This window comes from Pipistrellus kuhlii, unplaced genomic scaffold (assembly GCF_014108245.1).
Source record: "Pipistrellus kuhlii isolate mPipKuh1 unplaced genomic scaffold, mPipKuh1.p scaffold_m20_p_3, whole genome shotgun sequence".
Lineage (NCBI taxonomy): Eukaryota > Metazoa > Chordata > Mammalia > Chiroptera > Vespertilionidae > Pipistrellus > Pipistrellus kuhlii.
This window is the reverse complement of record NW_023425529.1, coordinates 45,496,570-45,517,700: the sequence shown is the minus strand read 5'-3', so window position 1 is coordinate 45,517,700 and position 21,131 is coordinate 45,496,570. Positions and strand designations below refer to the sequence as shown.

Genomic DNA, 21,131 nt, shown 5'->3' with positions numbered 1-21,131 from the left:
CCTCTGTTATATACAAATCTCCCATGTAGATTGAAAATTATATTTTCTATAGTTGCATTATTTTTAGTAGTAATTGTTTTATGGGAGAGTAGATTGGAAGCTAAGACTCCTCTCAACTTTTCTTAGTTCACTTTATAAGAATATAAATGATTCTGTGCTTCTGTATCACCTTTGCTACCTAGAGAGAAATTACCTGGATTCTTTCTACCTTTCAGAGGCTGCTATGAGGATAGATGAGATCCTAGGCAGGGATTTCAGAAAGCTGAGCAATACAAAGCTGCAGAAAGGAAAAGAGATTCCATAGGCAATATTTTGAATTAACTCTCCTTATAATTATATTTTAAAAGTTTTATTTTAATTGGTGGCAAAAAAATACACAACAACATAAAAATTATCATCTAGGTCAGTGTTTTTCAACCTTTTTTGGGCAAAGGCACACTTGTTTCATGAAAAAAATCCCGAGGCACACCACCATTAGAAAATGTTAAAAAATTTAACTCTGTGCCTATATTGACTATATATAAAGTAATTCTCTTGAATAGAAATCAAATAAACACAAAGAAAGTATTTTATAATTACTTTATTATGAAATATTAAGTAAACAAAATAGTGAAAAATTATAAAATTCTTATCTTGTCTGCACCTACGGCACACCAGGCAACATCTTGCGGCACACTAGTGTGCCGCGGAACAGCAGTTGAAAAACGCTGATCTAGGTAACCAACCATACGAGAGTAATTTTAATACGGTCTTTGCATTTGATGTTTCACCCAAAATCTCCCCAAGGTTGTTTCCTCATGTTCAATTCCAACTCCTGATTCAAACATTACTTCAAAGAGGCCTTCTCTCAACACCAGGAGCAAAGTTGCTTCCCCACTCCTGGTCTCTTTCTGTCTCATTACTCTGAAACACTCTCCACTAACTGAAATATTTGTGTTCTTTTAATATATGTTTTTATTTGCGGGGGGGGGCATTAATTGGTTGCTTCTATGCATCCCAATAGGGGCTCAAACCTGTGTATATGTGATCCTTCAGTGCACAAAAGGGTGCTCCAACCAACTGAGCCACACCAGGAAGGACTTACACATTTGTGTTTATTGGCTTATTAATTGTCTCCTCCTTGCCACTAAAATATAAAATATACCATAGCAGGAACCTGGTCTGTCAGGCTCCTCTCCCCATGCCTAGAACACATGTCCTGATATGTACTTGTTATAATAGTTGCTGAGTAATAAATATAGTGCTTTTTAATTCTCAAGCAGTTTCAAATATATTATCTCATTTGATCATTTCAACTCTTTGAGCAAAATGGGAATGCTAACTCAGTTGTAAAGAAAAAGGCAGAGCACTCAATGAGATAGGCTCGTTATGCTGGGGGTTGCTTTTTTCAATATATTCACTCAAGTTCTAGGGCTAAGGGTATTTTAAACTTCCTTGCCCTTAAGGAAGTGATGACCCTGGAGGATAGTGGGAACAACATGCACATGTTTTAAAAGTTGCCAGTTCCTGCAGTTGAACCCTTCCCACTGTCTCCACCCCGCCCCCCTCCGAACCGCCCCCCCCACTCCCGCTCCACTCCCCCCCCCCCCCCCCCCAGCAGATTGTGGCCACAGTGATGCTACTCATCATGCAAAGAAGAAAATGCAACTACTCGACTGTTTGGAACCCCGAATCCCTTGCTCCCCCATCCCTGCCTCCGATTTTCCCTCCACTTTTTTCTTTCTTTCTTTTTAAATATATTTTATTGATTTTGTACAGAGAGGAAGGGAGAGAGATAGAGAGCTAGAAACATCGATGAGAGAGTCATCGATCAGTTGCCTCTTGCACAACCCCCACTGGGGACATGCCCGCAACCAAGGTACATGGCCTTGACGGGAATCGAACCCGGGGCCCCTCAGTCCCCAAGCCGACGCTCTATCCATTGAGCCAAACCGGTCCCTGCCACTTTTTTCTTTTCAACAGCTTTATTCAGGTATAATCTTGTCTGTTGTGTGTGTGTGTATGTGTGTGTGTGTGTGTGTGGGTGTGTGTGTGTGTTTAATGCGTCCCTTGGGATAATCTCATTCCCTAAATATTTACTTCACTTTTTGGATCTCCACTACTACAGGCACCTGTAAGGATTCCTCCTTCTTTTCCTTTCCCCCTACGTTTCGTAACCGGACACGTGTGATCTGTGTGTCCCGAGTTCGCTCAGCCTCGCTCCCCAGACCTGCCCACTGAAAGTCTGGCCCCTACATCTTCCCGGAGCCCCGCCCTCGGCCCCTTTCCAACTCAGGCCCTTCGGATCTCGCCCTTCCTCCAACCCCCACCCCCCCCACCCCCCATATCTCGCGAGAGATGCGCGCGCCTGGCCGGACGAGAGGAAAGTATCAGCTCCGCTGAGGGGGGGAAGAAGGAGCTGGAGACAGATTGTGGGACCGAGCGCGGGCGGGCGGGAGGCGACGGAGCTGCCAGCGGGTGAGTCCTGTTAACATTAACTAGCCCGTGAAGTGACGAGAGTCTCTCCTTCCACTCCGACCCGTCCCAGCCTCCCAGGCCGGGGTCTCCCCTCCTAGGCTGTGTTGGACGGGGGCGCTGAGGCGGTGGCCGGGCCCTGTCTGAGGAAGAGGGTGGGGCATGGGCGAACGCTGACCAATGGGAGAAAAGGAAGCTAAGATTGGCGGCGATAAACACTAATGGGAGATCGTCTTTACCTCGCGGAGTGCCGCCCCTCTCTCCCTCCTCCCGCCTCCTTCCTTTAGGGGGGGAAGGCGGGGCCAGAGGCCTGAAGTGTGGGGAGAACTTGGGGGTAAGTAGCCCCGGGGGGCACAGGGCGTGGCAAGAAGTGGGGAGTTGACTCCTGAGGGAATGGAAGTGTAGTGGTGTAGCCCAAGGGGAGGATCCTGGAATTGGGGTGGCATGGGAGACAGGGGAGGGGTGCTAGACTGGCTTTTGGAAGAGTGGGGTTGGGGACTTGGCATTGGAAGAAGCTGGAGGTAACAGGCAGAAGAAGGTGGGGATGAGTAGGTGAAAACATGGCAGTAAGTGAGCCTGGATAGATAGCTAGGGTTTAGTCATTGGAAATGAGAATCATGGCATTTCGGTTGAGTTGTAAAGAAGACTATCAGGGACATGGTATCAGGGAAAGTACGGAGTTGGAAAACATGAAGTGAATGAGTTTAGGAAGACACCATAGTGGTGGGCTTGGTGGCCAAAAGACTTCCCTTTGAGAAGAGTATGGGGGACTCCCGAGGTGAAAGGGAGGTGTTTGAAAAGGAGGCGGCTGACATATGCAGGTTTTGAATGTAGATATCAGAAAAAACTTGGGGACTGTTTTTGGTGGATTTGACATCCAGTCTGGTGATCAGCCTGCAAGAATGCTGGATAGGGATTGAGAAGGAGAAAACACACACACACACATACACACACACACACACACACACACACTTTCATCACTTCTACTCTGATTTCCTTTTTCCCTCTCTGACTTTTCCCACATTGACTCTCTTCCTAACTCGGGGGTGGGGGCCTGGGACGGAAGCAGTCCCAGTTGGAGTCCCCGAAGGAGTAATATGTTGCTCGAGTTGCTTGTTTATATTCCCTGACGAGGGTGTTTACTACCCAGAGCACCTCCTACCCAAATTCCCATTTAGCTACTTTCCTAACTTTAAAAGTTTGTTTTCTGCTTAGTGGGCGTTTTAGTATCTCTGAGGGTTGTGTCATAAGTGAAGGTTTGTGGGAGTGTGCACAAGCAAGCCCACTTGATTCCTGTGTTTAAAAACTTTGCAATAGTGTAGTAATTTCTGTAGAGACTTCAGTCTTTATAGGTTTTCGAAGCACTGAGAAATAGACTACACTGAAGGTGTTTAGTTAAATGTGTCTTACCTACTCATATTCTTTAAGAGTTATTAAATGGGTGGTTGCAGTTTTAATTAGCTTATGTTATATATTTTTAAATGGTGTAAATAAAATGGACACATATTTCAGGAAAGTGAAAATTTTCAGGTTTTTTTTTTCCTTGGTGTCCAGACTCAGAAGCTTAATATATGTCATTATATCTTAGGGCAAGGGTTGGGGAAATCAAACACAATTTGTACTTAAACATGGAGGATGTAAGGTAAGTGGAGACTATTACGAAATGTAACATGTCTGTAGAGAAAGAAAAAGAAACTGAAAAAAGTTTGGCAACTATACTAAGTAGTTTTACCAGTTCTTAATTCTGTACAGAATAATGACAGTCCTTTGCTCTTTGTTTGATAGTTGTGGATTATTTAATGATGAATTGGACTAATAATATAGCCAATTAATAACTTCTTTTTTATTACATATATTTATCTTTTGCATTCCTTCTCTTCTTTTACTTTTTTTAAAAAATTGTTTTTATTGATTTCAATGAAGAGAGAGTTAGAAATATCATTGATGAGAGAGAATCATTGATTGTCTGCCTCCTGCATGGCTCCTACCAGGATTACACTTGTGGGGATTAAGCCCACAACCTGGGCATGTGCCCTTGACTGGAATCGAACCTGGGATTTTTCAGTCCACAGGCCTACGCTCTATCCACTGAGCCAAACCAGCTAGGGTGCTTCCTCCTTTTACTTTTGAGAAAAAAATTACCAATAGCTGAAATACTGTTAAAGCTGTATGTGAAGAGAAACCAGAATATGTTGTTTTGTATTAACCTTTGGTTCTCAGCTACCATTTGAAGCTTTTTCTCTTGGCCCGGAAGTTGCCCATACAGCACACCGAGACCAATTGATTGCTGATCTTTAGCGTTCCTTAACTGCATTTAGTTCGGTAGTTCACATTCAGAACATTACTATTGGACTTTCCGACATTTTCACAGTTTGCCTGACGATAGCACACAGAAATAAGCCAACAAAACAGCAAAGCCCCTTGTTTTAGTCTTCTGTCCTAGAATTTGGGCTGGCTTTGACTTGGGCACTGTTAAATGCAAGATTTGTTTTTCCCATTTCCCATTAGCGTTAGCAGAAAGTTAGAGAGCGCTCATCTTTCACTTTGTGAATCAAAGGTACCATCCCATGATAGTTTCCGTGTTGTAGTTAGTAAGCATTCTTTGTTTATTATGGATTTTAAATATTAATGGATATCATTACTGTATCTCCTTTCTTTTTTCCTCTCCCTGCTTTCAACCCAAAATTGAAATCCTTTTTCTTCTTTTTCTTTTTTTTAAACAAATTCTTAAGCTACTACTTTGCCTCAAGTAAAGTCCCTGGCTCTGTCTGAACACAGCTGCTCTGAAGTTCTCACAAGTTACTGTTTTGTACATGTCAAGACTGAGTTTTTCCTAGGCTGCAGCAGGAGGGAGTCAAAAGGAGGGAGTTACAGCAGCCTCCTATCCACGTCTGATAAGGAGGAGCCTACTCCTTGGGAGGAAGTTTTGGGTGGAGCAAATAGCATTGCCATATAAATATCTAATTAAGACAACTCTCTTTGTGGGACTAGTCGGCAGTCTGGAGTATAACTGTCCCTTATTCCTTGATAAACTAAAGTTAAGGTGCAGATGTTTCTTTAAGAAAAAAAAAAAAAGCAGTTTCATTTAAAAAGAAGAAGCATTAATTTCTTTTGTTGGTTTCTCTGAAAATGGTACTGATTTTAGAGTTCATGAAAAGTTTTCCATTTCTTTAGAAACATGTGAAAGGAAGCAGTTTTAAGTTTCTTCGTTGCCTTCCTTCCTCTTAACAGGCTTATTTTGGAATCAAGTATATTCATGAAATGTGAAAAGGCATCGTATTTGGAATCCCTGAAGCATAGTCTTTTTACCTTCCAATGCTATAAGACAAAGATCCTCACTCACTTCACAGATTCCCTGTTCCATTTTGGAACTCTGCTTTTAGAACATTCTGTACATTGTGCTGAAGCTCTTTAATTCTGCCATCTCAAGCTACAATAAATAAACCTAATTCCTTGTCAGCATGGTCGTCCTTCAAATATTTGATGACAGTTATGTCTTGCTAAGGCTTCTATTCCTTAAATGACATTTTTAATAAAGTTCAGGTTCCTCATCAACTTAGTTGCCTAATTTTTTAGGGCTCTTGTCTAGGTCTGAATATAACATATCAGATATCTGATCAATAAAAGTACAGGGGAGAGTGGCCTCTTTTTAAAATTGTACTCTATACCTCTAAAGCCTAAGATCACATTAATTTGTATAATTGATTTTTTAAATAAATGTATATATTTTTTTATTTCAGAGAGGAAGGGAGAGGGAGAAAGAGATAGAAATATCAATGATGAGAGAGAACCATTCATTGACTGTCTTCTGCGTGCCCCCTACTGGGGATTGAGCCAGCAACCTGGGCATATGCTCTGACCTGGAATCAAACAGTGACCTCCTGGTTCATAGGTCGATGTTCAACTACTGAGCCACACCACCTGCCTGTATGATTGATTCTTTTTTTTGTAATTGATTTTTTAAATGTAATTGAGGACTTTACATTGATCCCAGTAACTGTCATCTCCTTGGTTTTGGTTTATTGTTTTAGCTTGATAATGTTATTTAGCCTCTTGGGCATTCCTCATATTTTTGTATCAATAGATAAATGTGATAAACATGACTTCTATGGTGTGTGTTTTCTTAATTTATTTTTTATTGTTGACAGTATTATAAATGTCCTAACACCTAAGTTTTTGTTTAGTGACTGGTAAAATATATAAGGGTGAAGTAATGCTTTAACATCATACTATCATTAGGTTGATATTAATCCATTAATCAATCTTTTGGATAAAATTCATTTACGAATCCACCTACTATTTTATCATCAACCTATATTTCTTATGAAGTATTAAAAGTTTCCCTGTTGTAATCTAAAAGTAATCTAAAAATATTCTATTTCTGGGCATATACCTGAGCTCCTTGGCTAGAGATCCTGTTAAAAAAAGAAAATGTCCCTAACTGATTTGGCTCAGTGGATAGAGTGTCAGCCTGCGGACTCAAGAGTCCCAGGTTCGATTCCGGTCAAGGGCATGTATCTTGGTTGCGGGCACATCCCCAGTAGGGGGTGTGCAGGAGGCAGCTGATCGATGTTTCTAACTACTCCTCTCCCTTCATCTCTGTAAAAATCAATAAAATATATTTTTTAAAAAGAAAAGAAAATGAAGTTAGACAGTTACTATTTTGCCATCTTATGCTAATGTTTATAGATCACTGCATTACTTGCCAGTTGTTTAAAACCTTGTACTTAATAATTCATTTTATAATCTTGGTAAACAATATTTCATCAATCTATAATTTCTGGACTCTACCTTCCCCGCTCCCTATTTTTTTCAAGTATGTTTACCCCCATTTCAAAGACTTCTGGTCCTGCTTCCTTTTTTTGATTAAATTAATATAGAATGATTAACAGTGTATCTTTTGTATGCTTTTTGTCATCAGATGAAATTCTGTTGTAGAAACTATTTTAGGACAAAATGCTATTCCCTGAACATTTTAAGTTACATATTAAAGAATTAAACTATTGTCCACATAACAATTGTATTATAGTTTTCCATAATGTTGACATCTCCAATTTAGACCTAACTTTATTTTTTGTTTGGAATAAAAACTTGTACCACCTGTAAAAAATACACATAAATACATACACATGTAATTGCCATTTATAATTACAATTTATTGGTGTGGTGGTCTGTATTTGTCATCCCATGTGCTGTAGGTGAAATGCTACTACAAATAAGATAAGACATAGAAGACATCTCTAGGGACTAAGACTTTATGTTGGCAGCCAATAACTTTTCTATGTGTTAATTTTAGACCTGATAGTTGAATTTACGTTTGAGCAATTTAGCTGGTAAATGCATTGTTAAAGCACCTTCCTCTTTGGGGGCTTTAATTTTTACTTTCATTTTTAGAAAATTGCCTATTGTGAGTGTAAATGTTCATGTGGAATAAAGTAACATGCTGTTATGAATGCTTTACATTTTCTTTTGATACCTTCTATCCATCTGAGATTGTTCAGTTATGAATTCTCCTGGAAAAGTAGAGGGATGAACATGATGACCTCTCAAGGTCTTTTCCAGTCCAAACATTCATAAATAGAGCTCATCTCAGGAAACTTACTACTGAAGAATCAGGAAGAAAAATGGACGATAAAGAAAGTAAAATTAAAATGGTTCTACTGATCCAGTATGAATGGATAAACAAAAAGTAAGGAACATAAATCGCAATAAATAACTCTTGAGCAAAAAAGAAAAAAATCAACACCACCACCAACAAATATTTTGCATTGGACATTTCATGTCTTAAAATATTTCGTCATGACATTTTCTCTTCAGAATTTCCCTGGTGGACACTTTCTGTTGAAAGAGAGTTGTTGTTTTTCTATTAAATCATAGTATTTGGCTTCCTTTCCTTCTCTTGTTTGTCCTTTTGTTTAGAAACTTTTTAAATCTGAATATACTCATTGTCTGTATGTAATGAAGCAAAATTCAGTTCAGTTTGAAAGTAAAGATACTGTATGGCTTCTTTGGAAAGAAAGGATGAAGTGTTACTATTCAGGAAAGGTTTTATGAAAAGATAAATTTCACTAATTTTTTTTAAAAATATATTTTATTGACTTTTTACAGAGAGGAAGGGAGAGAGATAGAGTTAGAAACATCGATGAGAGAGAGTCATTGATCAGCTGCCTCTTGCACACCCCCTACCGGGGATATGCCCACAACCAAGGTACATGCCCTTGACTGGAATCGAACCCGGGACCTTTCAGTCCCCAAGCCGACGCTCTATCCATTGAGCCAAACCGGTTTCGGCAAATTTCACTAATTTCTAAAACTTTGTAGGCAGACATCTAGGAAAGAGTCCCAACTAAACCAAAGGTGAGTTACTGCATTAGTCTTATGCGGAATATAGAGACACTTACTAGGAAACAAAACTCATAACACACACATGAATTAACTTTGTTAGTTTTTTTTCATCTTTGGGTAATTTTAATCCTAAGTGTTCTCATACATTTGAAACCCAACTGTGCAAATAGTTTCTCTTTTCTATTCAATGCTGCACTTATCCTTAATAAATATCAATTTATGAAAGTAACAGGAACCAATATTTAGCTTAAAAAGTCACTTTTGAGCTTGTGGCTTGGGCCTCTGTGGGAGCAGTACTATTTTATCATAGTCCTACCTCCTCAAAAAATCCAACTTGCTTTCTTTGAGTAGAATTACTTACTAATATCTTATTATATGACTAGAGGCCCGGTGCACGAAATTCGTGCATGGGGAGGTGTGTCACTCAGCCCAGCCTTCACCCTCTCCAATCTGGGACTCTTTGAGGGATGTCCGACTGCCCGTTTAGGCCCAATCTTAAGAACCTAAATAAAATTTGGGATTGGGCCTAAATGGGCAGTCGGACATCCCTCTCACAATCCAGGACTGCTGGCTCCCAACTACTCGCCTGCCTGCCTTCCTGATTGTCCCAAACCGCTTCTGCCTGCCAGCCTGATCACTCCCTAACTACTCCCCTGACAGCCTGATTGATGCCTAACTGCTCCCCTGACAGCCTGTTCGCCCTAACTGCCCTCCACTGCAGGCCTGGGCCCCTCCCAACTGCCCTTCCCTACAGGCTTGATCGCTCCAACTGCCCTCCCTTGCAGGACTGGTCCCTCCCAACCTCCCTCCCCTGCTGGCCATCTTGTGACGGCTATCTTGTGTCCTCATGGGGGCAGTCATCTTGTGTGTTGGAGTGATGGTCAATTTGCAAATTACTTTTTTATTAGATAGGATATAGAGCTTCTTTCTGACATAGTGGACAAAGGAATCTTATATGCTAAATTAGCCAAATTTTATTTGGGTTCTTAAGTTCATACAGTAGAAAAAAATTTTTTTCAGATTAAAAATAGAGCATAATGCCGAAACCGGTTTGGCTCAGTGGGTAGAGCGTTGGCCTGTGTACTGAAGGGTTCTGGGTTCGATTCCAGTCAAGGGCATGTGCCTTGGTTGCGGTCACATCCCCACTAGGGGGTGTGCAGGAGGCAGCTGATCGATGTTTCTCTCTTATCTATGTTTCTTACTCTCTATCTCCCTTCCTCTCTGTAAAAAACCAATAAAATATATTAAAAAAAATAAAAATAGAGCATAACCATTCTTTTTAAAACAGGAATAAGCCTGACTATATTATAAAAAGCAGATGATTTCTTGAATATAACATAATTGCTATAAATGATTTGTGTTGGCATCAACTTTCTTGCCACTAGTATTTATTTAAGCTTTATCAAACTTGAGTAACACCATGTTGGTTTTCTTTAGCATGTATTTCTGGTACTAACATGTCTCTTCTAGTGCTGTTTTCTTTTCTTTTTTATATTTTTAAATTTATTTTAGAGAAAGAGGAAGGGAGAGAGAGAGGGAAAAAGCATTGATGTGAGAAACATCCATCTGCTGCCTCCTGCATCCCTTCCCTATTGAGGATCAAACCCACAACCCAAGCATGTGCTCTGACCAGGAATGAAACTGGTTTCCTTTTTTTTGGTGCAGGGGACAATGTTCAACCAAATGAGCCACATCATTCAGGGCTAGCACCATTTTCTTTCTTTTTAAGTTTGTTGTTGTTGTTGTTGCTGTTAATCCTCACCCAAGGATATATTTTCCATTTATTTTTAGAGAGAGTGGAAGGAAGGGAAGGAGGGAAGAGAGAGCATGAGAGAGAAACATTGATGTGAGAGAGAGACACACACATCCGTTGGTTATCTCTTACACGTGTATTGACTGGGCCAGGGATTGAACTTGCAAACCATGTACATGCCCTTGATTGGGAATTGAACCCATGACCCTTTGGTGTGTGGGCCGAAGCTCTAACTAGTGAATCACACTGGCCAGGGCTTTAAAAAATTTTTTGGTCAAGCAGTATTTTGCTAATATTTATGCATCTGTGTTTGGGACTGTTGAAAGTTAATCAGTGAGCATTGGAATACCCCAAATAGATCACTGTGTTGCCAGTATGTGGGCAGTCTTGGAAAAGATTTTGTTAAATTGATTTTAGAGAGAGAGAGGAAAGGAAAAGGAGAGAAACATTGATATGAGAGAGAAGTATCAATCTGCTGCCTCCTGCACACTCCCTACTGGGATCCAGCCCACAACCTGGACCTGTGCCCTGACTAGGAATTGAATCAGCAACCTTTTGGTGCATGGATGACACACACACAACCAACTGAGCAACACTGGCCAGGGCAAGTCCATGAAGATTTCTAACCTATTTTAAAAATTAGCATTTTAAGGTTGATTAGTATTCGTTTATTGCTTTAGGGATCCCTACTTTATCTGAAAATGAATAGGAAAAAACTGAAACACGACAGTAGATTTTGACAGCTTACTATAATAATATCCAGGAATTTTTCTGTCTTTAAAATGCCTATGGAGGCCAAACATAGGTATAATGTTCTCTATTTATTTCTAACTCTGCTTCTTGCTATCACTTTAGCAAGTGGTTGCTTCTTTGTTTTTGCTTTATTAACTTTTCTGAAGATAGTTCAAATATAGTTCCTTGAATCCTCCAAAAGCCTAGAGAGATAAAAACTTCTACTCAAGTAGTTGGCTCTATGAAGCTGCTTCCAGAGATAGGTTCTAAACTTTGGCCATGTGTTGCCTATGACTCAGCTTTATTCTCACTTCCATCTGCTTTTTGTCATTTGCTACAAAACTATTTGGTCTAGTTAATCTGGGTCCTTTGTTTGAAACCAGTTCCTGCATGTCTGAGCCTGAAATTCAAAATTAATTTCAACTTGCTCTTTGATTGATCAATCCAGGGGGTGGTATTACTGTTTATGTATTTCTTAAAGCTGTGGGTTTCCAATTGCTTTTGGTCTTAGATTCCACTCTTTTTTTCTTCTTAAAAATTAATTGAGGACTCCAAAGAATTTTTGTTTACCTTGGTTATATCTATTGATATTTAGTATATCAGAAATTAAATTGGAGAAATTTTAAAAATAGATATAAATAACATAAATAACAATTGTTTCCAAAATATTTTTTTTAAACATATGTTTTTATTGATTTCAGAGAGGAAGGGGGAGAGAGAAAGAGAGAGAAACATCCATGATGAGAGAGAATCACGGATTGGCTGCCTCCTGCATGCTCCACACTGGAGATTGAGCGTGCAACCCAGGTATGTGCCCCTGACCAGGAATTGAACCTATGACCTCCTGGTACCTAGGTCCACGCTCAACTGCTGAGCCACACCGGCCAGGCAATTTCCAAAAGATTTAAGAGAAGAGCTTTAAATCTCTTTAATGTCTGACTTAATAGAAAACAGCAGGATTCTCATATCTGCTTCTGCATTCAATTTGTTACGATATGTTGTTTTGATTGAAGTACATGAAGAAACTGTGGGTTCAGACAGATGTGTAATAGGAAAAGAAAAGATTCTTTTTCAGATAATTATAGATAGTCTTTATCCTTTGATACTACACCAAAATTTGAAAAGTGATAGTTTGTAAAAGGTTAGATGTGTAAAATCAAAAACTGTATCTGTGAACTTTTGTTACTCTGTTACAATAAAATGCATTGGACATGGTTGTGGCTCAGTCACCAGTAGGGGATGTGCAGGAGGCAGCCAGTCAGTGATTCTCTCTCATCATTGATGTTTCTCTCTCTCTCTCTCTCTCTCTCTCTCTCTCTCTCTCTCTCTCTCTCTCCCTCCCTCCCTCCCTCCCTCCCTCCCTCCCTCCCTCCCTCCCTCCCCCCTCCCTCCCTCCCTCCTTCCCTCCCTCCCTTCCCTCCCTCTCTCCCTCTCTTTCCTCTCTGAGATCAATAAAAATATATAAAATGTTTTGGGCCCAGCAGATGTGGTTCAGTTGATTGAGCATGGACCCGTGCACCAAGAGGTCTCAGGTTTGATTCTGTCAGGGCACATGCCTGGGTTGCAGATTTTATCCCCAGTAGGGGGATCAGCTATGCAAGAGGCAACTGATTGATGTTTTTATCTCTCTCTTCCTCTTTCTAAAATCAATAACAACAACAATAAAACATTTAAAATGCATTGGCCTGCCTTGCCCTTTAAGTAGATCTTTAGCCATGTACAATTTAAACACCCATGAACACTCTGAAAGGGATCAATAGGGATCCCTAGAGCTCACTTTGAGATCTATCTAATAGTACCTAACTAGAAAAATACAGCTACTTACCACATAGAAGGAATATATGCTCTACATTTTAGTGCTTCTCAAAAGGTGTCAGAATTACCCAAGGCGATAATTCTTGGAAGCCAAAGCCAACTGAATACAGGAGGCCTAGGAATCTGTTTTTTAATGAGGTGCTAGGTGAATATGGTAAATATTCAGAACTAGGGTTAATTTTTTTTAAAGTATTTTTTTGTTAGGTTTTGTAGGCATGAGGTCTCTATTTAAAACTACGAAACTCTGCTACTGTAGCACAAAAGTAGTCATAGACAGCATGCAAAGAATAAGTAGGGCTGCGTTCCCAAAAATTGTATTTATGAACACTAAAATTTGAATTTCATACAATTTTCACATGTCACAAATTATTCTTTTCATTCATCATTTAAAAATGTAAAAACCATTCCTAGCTTGTGGGCCATTCACAAACATGTCACCAATGAGATTTGGGCTATGGGCTAAAGTTTGCCAATCCTTTATTTAGACTATAACTGGATTATTAATTTTCCAGTTATAGTCTAAATCAGCAGTCGCCAACCTTTTGGACCCCACAGACTACCAGTGGTCCGCAGACCACCTGTTGGCGACTGCTGTTCTAAATAAAGGGAGTCAACCGATCAATGTTTTTCAATGTTTGTTATAGTGAAATATACTTAATTTTAAAACTATGGACATTATTTTATTTTCCTAGACAAATAATACTCCAAGAACTTGGTAGTCTCTCAAACTAATGTTTCTGGACATTCATTTATATTATAAACATAACGGAGACACCTGTTGTATGTAAACTTTTGGAAATACACAATTCAGCAGTCAGTCTACAATAGGCAAATTGTCATCCAACTTTTAAAGAGTTATAAAAAGATGTAGTGTCCATTTTTTATCTTACTTGGAGTATGTGAGAACAGGTAATTTAGGGTTCAGGCCAACCTCAACTTCTTGACACATCTTTTGCCTATGTTTTTTGTAGCTCTCTGCCTCAGTTTTCAAGTTAGCAAAGTACTTTAGAAAAACCCTGATATAAACAATAAGGCTAATTAGTATAGGTTATAGTAATATATATGCTTTCTATATAATGCTTTTGGGGCCTTATTGATTTACCTACTAGCAAACTGTTGTTATGCTAAATAATACAGTGGAAAATGGCCCCAGAATTTAGGAACAGAGATTTCAATTCCTCATAATCCACTCCTAATAAAACATGAGCTTTCTTTGTTTTCTGAGAGTTCACATAACCTGCATTATGGTCTAACAGTTCTTACGTTTACTGGAATCTTCCTTAAGTCAGTTTTTTTTTGTTTTGTTTTTTAATATATTCATTTCAGAGAGAAAGGAGGAGAGAGTTAGAAACATCAATGAGAGAGAATCATTGATTGGCTGCCTTCTGCATGCCCCACTCTGGGGATCGAGCCCACAACCTGGGCATATGCCCTTGACCTGAATCGAACCTGGGATCCTTCAGTCTGCATGCCGACGCTCTATTCACTGAGCCAAACCAGCTAAAGCAGTTTTAAGTCAGTTTTCTAGCAGCACTGAGTATTCTATGGTGAATAAAATGTTGAGTCTGTCAAGGTGTAGAGATAGTGTTTGTACTCTGCTTAGCAGCAGCTACATTATCTTAGACTTTGAAACTTGGTCTCCAAAGTTGTGTTCTTAGAAGAGATTTGATTGTGTATAATTTCTTTTTAATATCATAAGGTAATGGGGCCCATAGAACTTTGATTGTGTGCCTGTCTAAATTTTTTAGGTTATTTATAGCTGAGCTGAAAGGCATTCAGTACCTGGTAAGCTTGGTAATCAGCTTTCTTTATTCCCGCTGTGATAGATGGTTGAAGAAATTTCTGTGTATGAGTAATACTCATTGTTAGGATCATTCATGGGATTCTGAAAATGGGTCCTTGAAGGCAACAAAGGAGGAATTATCTTGAATTGCTCGATTTACCTTGTGTATTGATATGTTTAAATTTCCACCATCTCTATTTCTATATGAAGCTATTCCCTTATACTTTTAGAAAGGATTTTTTGAGTCAACTTTGAACTTAATTTGTCATTTGATTTTGTTACTTTGTAATAGAGAATAAACAACTTTGTATGATTTTTAAATATACTGGTTAGTGCTTTGAAATAGTCCAGCAGAACCCCGGCTGGTATATGTTGGTTGGAGTGTCCCGCTGTGTACCAGCGGGCGGTGGTTCGATTGGGGCCAGGGCACACTCCCAGGCTGCACGTGCCCCGGTGGGGGGGCAGGTTGGGGTGTCTTCAGGGTACAAATGGGAGTCAACCTATTAATGTTTTTCTTTTTCATTCTGTCTGTCTGTCTGTCTCTCTGTCTCTCTCTCTCTCGCTCTCGCTCTCGCTCTCTCTCTCGCTCTCTCTCAAAACAACAACAACAACAAAACAGTTAAAAATGTTGCTTAAAATAGTGTAGCAGATATGGGCCTTTTAAAAAAGCATATAACGTATTTTTTTAAGTCATGCAGATTGACATTCTTTTTTATTATTAGATTACATTATAGTTTTAAAAATCAGCCTGTGATTATTATAGAGACCTTGGAAGATACTGAAGTACAAAGAAGAAAATAAAGTAATCTGGAATACCATTACCCATTCATAACCATTATTAACATTTGATATTAATGTTCTCTTTTTCAATGTTTATTATTTTGTTTGCTCTTTTATAGATTTGAAATTATGGTGAATATGTAATATTATATCCTGCATTCCCCTCATTTAGTGTATAGCATTTTCTAATGTCATTAAATAGCTTTCAGAAACATTCTTAACTTAAATATAGTCTGTTTTAAGCCAAAACTGATTTGGCTCAGTGGATAGAGCGTCGGCCTGTGGACTCAAGGGTCCCAGTTCGATTCTGGTCAAGGGCATGTACCTTGGTTGAGGGCACATCCCCAGTAGGGGGTGTGCAAGAGTCAGCTGATCAATGATTCTCTCTCATTGATGTTTCTAACTCTGTATCTCTCTCTCTTCCTCTCTGTGAAAATATATTTAAAAAAAAATATATATATATATAGTCTGTTTTAAGGGAGTATCTTAATTTATATTTATCCCTTCTTAAACATTTAATTTAATTTCTGTTTTATTATTGTTACAAATATGGCTATGATGAACATTTTAATATATAAATAGTCTATATTTCTGGTTTTAGCTTCAGAATAAAGTCCTTAAAGAAGAATGATTTGTTCAAAGGATATGAGGCATTTTAAGACACTTAATATAAATATTGCCAGATTGCTTTCTAGAATTATTGTCCCAATTTGTACTCCCAAAAGTCATATATTAAGCTGACCTTCTTGCTGCATCCTTAATTACATTTTTTATACTTGAAAGTATAGTTTAACAACCCTGGACTAGGTTTTGTTTTCAAGGGGCAATTAAGAGTTAACTTGAGCCGAAATCAGTTTGGCTCAATGGACAGAGGTCTTTGGACTGAAAGGTCCCAGGTTCGATTCTGGTCAAGGGCATGTGCATTGGTTGCGGGCACATCCCCCGTGGGGGATGTGCAGGAGGCTGCTGGTCAGTTTCTCTCTCATGGATGTTTCTAGCTCTCTATCCCTCTCCCTTCCTCTCTGTAAAAAATCAATAAAATATATATATAAAAAAAAAGAGTTAACTTGACAGATACCTTCTCCCCACCCACCCTCTGCCCTTACCTTCCCCCCATTGTCCTCATCCATAGGAGTACGATTTTTGTCCCGCCCTCCCCCCCCCCCCCCCGAGAATTGTCAGTCTACTCCCTTTCTAGGCCCCTGAGTCTATTATATTCACCAGTTTATTCTGTTCATCAGATTTTTTATTCACTTGATTTTTAGATTCACTTGTTGATAGATATGTATTGTTCTTAATTTTTATCTTTACCTTTTTCTTCTTCTTCCTCTTCTTAAAGAATACTCTTCAGCATTTCATATAATACTGGTTTGGTGGTGATGAACTCCTTTAGCTTTTTCTTATCTGTGAAGCTCTTTATCTGACCTTCGATTCAAATGATAGCTTTGCTGGGTAGAGTAATCTTGGTTGTAGGTTCTTGCTATTCATCACTTTGAATATTTCTTGCTACTCCCGTCTGGCCTGCATAGTTTCTGTTGAGAAATCAGCTGATAAATCGTATGGGTGTTCCCTTGTAGGTAATTAACTGTTTTCTCTTTTATTTTTTTTTATTTAAAAAAATTTTTTTTAATTGAGTTTTTACAGAGAGGAAGAGAGAGGGATAGAGAGTTAGAAACATCGATGAGAGAGAATCATCGATCAGCTGCCTCCTGCACCCCTCTACTGGGGATGTGCTCGCAACCAAGGTACATGCCCTTGACCAGAATCAAACCCGGGACCTTTCAGTTTGCAGACCAACATTCTATTCACTGAGCCAAACAGGTCTCGGAATGTTTTTCTCTCTTTAAAAAAAAAAAATATATATATATATATGTGTGTGTGTGTGTGTGTGTGTGTGTGTGTGTGTATATATATATATATATTTATAATATATATATTATAAAAATATATATATATATATATATTTTTTTTAATTGATTTCAGAGAGAAAGGAAGAGGGAGAGAGATAGAAACATCAATGATGTGAGTCATTGATTGGCTGCCTTCTGCATGACCCCACTGAGGGTCGATCCCATAACCCAGGCATGTGCCCTTGACCACAATCGAACCTGGGACCCTTCAGTTCACAGACTGATGCTCTATCCATTGAGCCAAACCAGGTAGGGCTAACTGTTTCTCTCTTGCTGCTTTTAATGTTCTCTCTTTGCCTTTTGCTCTTGGCATTTTAATTATGATGTGTCTTGGTGTGGTCCTCTTTGGATTTCTTTAGTTTGGGGTTCTGGGCACTTTCTGGACTTGTAAGTCTATTTCTTTCATCATGTGGGGGAAGTTTTTGGTCATTATTTCTTCAAATAGGTTTTCAGTATCTTGCTCTCTCTCTTCTTCTAGCACCCCCATAATTAGGATGTTGGTACGCTTGAGGTTGTCCCAGAGGGTCCTTACACTATCTTCAACTTTTTGGATTCTTTTTTCTTTTTGCTTTTTCAGTTGAGTATTTTTTTGCTTCTTTGTATTTCAAATCTTTGACTTGATTCTTGAAGTCCTCTAGTCTGGTGTTAAGTCTCTGTATAATATTTTTATTTCAGTCAGTGTATGTTTAATTTCTAGTTGGTCTTTTTTTCATATCCTTGAGGGTCTCATTAAATTTATTGGCCTTTTCTAGAAAATTCTTGAAAAACCTTATAACCATGGTTTTGAACTCTATATCCAGTCATTTGCTTTCCTCCATTTCTTTCATTTGTGATTTTTTTCTTTGTCTCTGCATTTTTGCTGCTTCCCTGAGTTGGTATAGTAGCTTTGTGTGCTAGGTGTCCTATAGGGCCCATAACTCAGCCTCCCCAGTTACCTGAGGTGGACACTCTTGTTGCACCCCTTTGTGGACTGTGTGCACAGCCTTGTTGTAATTAAGTCTTGATTGTTGTTGGTATCACTGGGAGGAATTGACCTCCAGGCCAATTGGCTGTGAGGATCAGCTGTGTCTATGCTGAGAGAACTTCTCTGCTGGAGACACCCTTATGAGATAAGACTTGCAAAATTACAAAAGCCTGTGTGCTCAGCTTGGATGGGGCGGAGTCTCAGGGTGGAGCAGACAGCCTTGGCTAGCCCTGCCCTATGAGGCCTCTGGGTCTCAGTGTCCCTTGGAAATCACTGCAAACACCTCTGAGAGAAAGCTGCCCTTGAGTTTCGCCCACTGCCAGACAGTCCAGATTCCCCCTGAATGAGTCTGGGTTCCCAGAGTCTCGCTTGGAACTGGAGTTCAGCACAGTTAGGAACTTCCGTCTCCCCTTCTGCTTGAGAAAGCCAGCCGCACACTCAGCTGCCAGTCCTCCCTACACGCGCGTCTCTGTGCCTCAGCCTTTTGCAGCTCCTCTGATTCTTTGTGTGCTTTTCTCTTTCCTTCTAGTTGTAGAATTTTCACTCAGCCAGCTTTCCTGTGGTTCTGGATGATGTCCGTTTTGTCTTTTAGTTGTAGTTTTGAAATTGTTGTGTGAGGCATCAGTTTAGGTGTTTACCTATGCTGCCCTCTTGGTTTCTTGATGGTTTTTGTATTTTAACACATTTTTTGCGGGAAACGAGTAAACTCGTCATATCGCTTTTTATACCAAAGCGCGGGAGACGAGTTAACTCGTTTTGTTCCGCTAAGCGGTGGGGCGCGGGAAACTTGTAAACAAGGGTGCCAAACGGGTGACAGACTACGCATTATCTATTGTCAGCTGTACCCTATGCGTCTACCTGCCAATACAATAAATTTGGGCCTGAACAAAAACAATAGCCATAAAAATAAATAGCTGTAATATTTACACACAAAAAAGACACAATGATTCCAACAAAGGATTTAGTTTTTGCATTTTTGTTCGTTTCTCCAGTGACTCCATTATACTGCTTTCGTTCGGACATATTAGGTTATAGTTTTTTTTATAAGATCTGTTGAAAATTTTGAAAAAATATTGTAATTTTGTGTAAATAAAATTATTTTGATTGAGTGTTTTTTCTATGTTTACCTAGAATGAAGTAATTTTGTGTACATGAAAAATAGAATAACATATTTTGCAAAGTAAATAAATAGGGACCTCTTTTTAAACTAAAACACTGAAAGTTTCATAGAAAAATATCAAATAGATCGAAAGATATGAATATTTTACGAAAAGTCTAATTTTGGCTAGAAAATGTCAAAAAACAACAACCCGCGTTACGACGCACTTTGGCGGGGAAATGCCCGATTACAAAGTGTAAGCACAGAATTGGTTGAATATAGTCACATAAAATGCCTTACACACAAAGTAAAATTTCTTCTCTGTGACTAGCTTTAACTACATAAATACCTGCATAGCAATTGTTTTGTGATCCCAACAGCTTTCTTCAAAAACTCAATATATACTTGAGCAAAGTATACCTGAATATCACAATTAGATTAAATAAATATTTACTGAACATCAACTGTGTTGTAAGAGGAAGGGCTTCTAGGAATTTTAACTTTGATTTCTGTATTCTATCCCATTCCCCTTTGGTCATAAATAATATAGCCATTTCCTTTTTAAAAAAATATATTTTATTGATTTTTTTATAGAAAGGAAGGGAGAGAGAGAGTTAGAAACATCGATGAGAGAGAAACATCGACCAGCTGCCTCCTGCACACCTCCTACTGAGGATGTGCCCACAACCAATGTACATCCCCTTGACCGGAATCGAACCTGGGACCTTTCAGTCTGCAGACCGATGCTCTATCCACTGAGCCAAGCTGGTTTCAGCAGCCATTTTATTTTTATTCATAAACAAAGTAGTCCATTTCTAGTCACTAATGTCACTATTTAATTTCTTTCATGGAATTATTTGTTATTAATCTAAAATTATTTTGTTTATTGGCTTAATATTTGGTTTTTTCTTTTAGACCATAAGCACTATGAGGGTAGGAACCTTGTCTGTCTCATTCACTGTTGAATGGGGGGCCTAGAGCATCTGGCAAGCACTGAAAAAGACATTTAGTGAATTAGGGAATTTTAAGCTGAGTAAATTTACTTTTTGGCCTAAAAAGTAAATTGTGGTTATTAGTTCCAAACTTTTTCCTTGTCAGATCTTTTACCAAGACTATTAACCCCTCTTTTTTGTGCTCTAGTTTATACTCTAGAATTGTTAGCAAAACAATTTGATGAATGACTACAAAGAATAGGTGAAATAGCAAGGGGACTAATCTGTACAATGATCATCTCTGACTAATTGAACTTATAAATTAAGCCACCATTCTTACTACTTACCTTACTTCTTTCCTGTCAGATGACGATTCTTTGCCTGTCCAATTTTTTTTTATGCCTGTCCAAATTTTTTTTAAAATATTAATATATTTTATTGATTTTACACAGAGAGGAATTGAGAGGGACAGAGAGTTAGAAACGTCGATGAGAGAGAAACATCGACCAGCTGCCTCTTGCACACCCCCCACTGGGGATGTGCCCGCAACCAAGGTACATGGCC

At 39.0% G+C, this 21,131-nt stretch overlaps 1 protein-coding gene across 9 annotated transcripts in view; it reads left to right on the top strand.

The window, feature by feature from the left end:
• The first annotated feature begins 2,324 nt into the window (after window positions 1-2,324).
• Window positions 2,325-21,131, top strand: part of LOC118728519 (cyclic AMP-dependent transcription factor ATF-7) — a 112,849-nt gene continuing 94,042 nt past the window's right edge. For 5 of the 9 annotated variants that reach the window (XR_004990919.2, XM_045588032.1, XM_036455060.2 and 2 more), the window contains exon 1: window positions 2,325-2,457. The gene's annotated coding sequence lies outside the window, so the exon portion shown is untranslated. Of the gene's footprint in view, window positions 2,458-2,558; window positions 2,789-4,054; window positions 4,097-21,131 lie in introns of those variants that run through there. The other 4 variants (XM_036455063.2, XM_036455061.2, XM_036455055.2 and 1 more) reach the window with 4 other exon arrangements.